This window comes from Myotis davidii, unplaced genomic scaffold, assembly GCF_000327345.1.
Source record: "Myotis davidii unplaced genomic scaffold, ASM32734v1 scaffold1011, whole genome shotgun sequence".
Taxonomy (NCBI): Eukaryota; Metazoa; Chordata; class Mammalia; order Chiroptera; family Vespertilionidae; genus Myotis; species Myotis davidii.
Genome location: NW_006282880.1, coordinates 74,553 through 78,913, shown reverse-complemented (window position 1 = coordinate 78,913; position 4,361 = coordinate 74,553).

Sequence of the window (4,361 nt, the reverse complement as noted above, 5' to 3'; positions counted from 1 at the left end):
GGCCAGTGTCCTTGTTAGCAGGACGTGTTTAAATGGCACCTTGAAAAGCTCCACGTGTGCTTTGTGGAAGAGTCTGGAGTGAGTAATATGGAGGCTATTAGATGAAAAAAAGCTTTGCAAATATAAATTTATATCAGTCCTCCCTCCCTCTCCCCTCCACTCCCTCCCTTTTCTTTACTGTGTGACTAAGTCCATATGTTTGTCACTGGATTAGAATGAGTTGGTAGAGTTGACTGGAGTTGGGAGGAGGAAGGCCAAAACAATAGTAGACATACCACTGAGTCTTTTATTTTATGTTTTTTTAAAAATATATTTTATTGATTTTTTACAGAGAGGAAGGGAGAGGGATAGAGTGCTAGAAACATCAATGAGAGAGAAACATCAATTAGCGGCCTCCTGCACAGCCTCTACTGGGTATGTACCTGCAACCAAGGCACATGCCCTTTACCAGAATTGAACCTGGGACCCTTGAGTCCGCAGGCCAACCCTCTATCCACTGAGCCAAACTGTTTAGGGCACCACTGAGTCCTTTAGAAGCATTATTTTATTTAGTCTTTAAAACCTCCCTGTAAGGTAAGAGCATGATCCCCACCTTAACAGCCAAGGAAACAGGCTCAAAGAAATCAACTTTCCCAAGTCACCCAGAACCTGAGATTTCGAGGTCCACACTCTCAGTCTCTCTGCCTCCCTTCCCCATCGGAAGCCAACCAATCCTTCACATGAACTCAGGACACCACTCTCAGTCATCATCGAGACTTCGTTCCATTTTTTATTCCCTTGATGCATTTTCAAGCTCGTCCTCTGCCAAATCCCTCCCGTTTGTGTTCAGAGATGTTTCCGTAGTTTCCCTTGTAAAAATAAATAATAAACGCCCCTCCCTTTGCCTCTACGGCCATGCACCAATAAACGACAGGGATACGCTCTGAGGAATGCGTCATTGGGTGATTTTGTCATTGTTGTGCAAACCTCATAGAGAGCACTCGCACAACCTAAATGGTCTGGCCTGCTGCACACCCGGACTATGTGAGATGGCCCACTATAAAGGCAATAAGCCTGTAAAGCAGGGACTGTACAAAACAGCATGAGATTAAATCAAGCACAAGCGAAAAGGATGCGATCAACAAATGCGGCAAGCATGACATGTATGAGGCTGCTGCCACCAAACATGGCGAAATGTTTTACAGCAAACTTTTTATAAGTAGAAAGAATACACTCTAAGATAACAATAGAAAGTGTAGTAAATACATAGGCCAGCAACAGTCACTTATTTCCAGTATCAAGTATTGTGGACTGAAGATAATTGCACATGCTGTACTTTTATATGACTAGCAGCGCAGCACGTTTCTTTGCACTGCATCACCACAAACATGTGAGCAATGCATTGTGCTACGCTGTTGGGACGGCTACGATGTCACTAGGTTATAGGAATTTTTCAGCTCCATTCTAATCTTATGGGATTATAGTGTACCACAGGCACCTGAAATCTAATTCATTCCATTAAAATATAAGCTTTACAAGGTAGGGACCATGGGTGTCCTGTTCAGTACTGTATTATCCACCCCCAGCATCATACCTGACACAGAATATGCTCTCTATGACATTTTTGAATGAATGAATGAATGAATGAGTGAGTGTTGGAAGCTCCCACAGCCCTTCCCCAGACCTTGCCCTCAATGCATCTCTTCTATCTGGTTTCTCTGAGTTATGTCTTTTTATAGTAAACCAGTAACCTAGTAAGTGCAATGTTTCTCTGAATTCTGTGAGTTACTCTAGCAAATCAATCAAACTCACAGAGGGCATCTTCAGAATCTCGATCTATAGCTAGTTGGTCAGAAGCACGAGTGACAATCCGCTCTTGGGACTGTCAATTGAAGAAGGGGGCATCCTGTGGGACTGAGCCCTCGACCTGTGGGATCTGACGCTATCTCCAGGCAGATAGTGTCAGGATTGCTCGGCGCGACCACCCTGGACTTGGTGTCAGAACTGTAGGGGCATTGGCCGCTCGCGTGGCTCTGGGGCACGGCAGGGAACAGCGGGAGCTGCTCCTGTGTAGTCTCACTGACTTTCCAACACCTCCCCCAGCTCCCCTGCTGGACCGTCACCAGGTCTTTGGAATGAAGGTTGTCCGATGGGGTCTCACTGAAAAACCAGAGGGCCTCGCTGGGCACTGTTTCTGTGGAGCTGTTGCCAGGCCATGTGCTGGCAGCCCACCAGGGAGGACCTTCCAGGACGCTGGCATGGGCCTCGGCGCAGGGTTTAGATCAACCCTGGTGACCTGGTACATTTGCAGATGGGGCTGGGGCACCCCCAGGCTTCTTCCCACGGCAATACTTTCTAGTTGTCATGGGTGTGTGCTAGGCCTAGTGAAAAAAATGAGGAGAAAGTGTTCCATATTTTGGTGGGGATAAGGATTGTAATGGGGTACACTGTTTCTCTACGTTGTATCCCACCTCTGCCAACAATAGAGGAGACCAGCATTCTCACACCCGGGCCCAAATGTCACGTTCCGGCTCCCTGGGTCTCCAGGTGGGCATCTGCTCACAGTGGCCTCTGTGGCCTCAGCGGCTCGGCCACAGGCAGAGAATGCGCTGTCCAGTCAGTGACCTCCTGAAAGTCATGCTTCCTTTAATTAATTATTAATTGATTAATTCTGCAAACACTTATCAAATACCTCTTAGGTGCTAGTCAGGGGAAACGGGGAAAGAAGACTCAGTCCTTGTTCTCAAGTTGTTTTCAGACTGGAAAGGAAAAAAAAAACAAAAGACAAAAGCAAGTGTCATTGGTGCTGGGATAGAATTACCTAGAGGGCAGCATGGAACACGAGGAGGCCAACCCTACCCTGGACCCAGCGCTGGGAAACACAGCCGAATCCCACTGGGCGAGGCTGTAGAAATTCTTCGTGCATTGACTGATTCCACACAAGTTTCCTGAGTACCCACATCATGCCGGACTCTGGGGACTCGGTCATACATGCACAGGCAAGTTCACTGCTCAGCCTTACACTACATTCCAGCGGTGCCTGGGTGGGGGCGGGGAGACATTATGAAGAAGTTAGCCATTCATCTCACGGGTTATTGCGTACCTAGTGTGTGTCAGGCAGGGTGCTAGGTGCTGGGGCTATAAAGACGATGAGACACAGTCCCTGTCCCTAAGGGCACTTCAGCCCCAGGGAAGAGCCTGTGGGAGGCGGAGAGCAAGAGGAGGGGCTGTGTTTGGGGACCATCCAGCCCTTCAGTGGAGTTGGGCTCACAAGGTGTGGTGATAAAGGGGCTCCCTCTTAGAGATGAAACTCATCCCTGAGACATCGGGGGCAGGGTCCTTCCTGGAAACTTCATATAAACCCTCCTGAAGTATTTATTGAGGCAGACAGTTAAGAACAAGCTGTGGGTACTGGGTTACATAAAAGAGCGTCATCCAGCCTCAGGTGTGGCTCCACTTGCCTGAAATACAGACCAAGAATCAGAGTTTCTGACACTCCAATTGCCTCTCCCTCCCTCACTCCCTCTCCTGCTCCCTTCCTTCCCTCCCTCCCTCCCTCTTTCCCTCCTTTCCCTGTTCCCTCCCGTTCTTCTTACCTAACTCCATTCCCAGAAACTGTTGGTCCTGAAAGTAACAAAGTGAACCTACAATTAGGATCTGCCCTCTGAGGCGTGGTAAGGAACTAATTGGTTAATGTTTGCAAAAACGCCAGGGCATTCTTGAATAGAAGACCTTATATAAGTTCAAAGTGTTTGTAATTACTATGACCATTACTATAATTTGTTAGGCTTAGCCATAAATCTTTTCATAATAGGCTGAAGTCAACACTTAAAAGAGGAAGCAGGACAGAGACTACATATAAAGCGCTGGTGGCCGGCCTGCCTCTGAGGACGAGAGCGGAGTGAAGACAGGTGAGTGTGAAGCAGTCTGCAGTTTGGGCTCAGGCTTATCGAGGACGGAAAGTCCAGTCTATGTTGATCGATCGATATGATTGTGTCTTTGCTGCCGAGGAAACAAGAAAAGTAGAAGTCAGATAAAACTAAAGGAATTTGCATGGAAAACCCAAGTTATAAAAGATTATGTACAATAGCTTAATTTTTTCCTGTGCATTACAATACTTATAAAAATTTAGATTTGTTTTAATGTCAGTATGTACTTTCAGATTTGTGAGCATCTGCAAAACAAAGGCTGGGGGAGCAGAAATGTGTGTGCACTTCGCACAGCTGTACAGGCCACATGGGGGTCTTTTTTGTTAATTCAAAGCCCAAGGACGAGGCGTTTGTATTTTGCCAGTGGGTCATCTCTCCTCCACCCGCAGGCTCACCCCTGCCAAGGTGCGTTAACCCATAAAGCTGGAGTGATGGTTCTGTAACAGTCCTGTT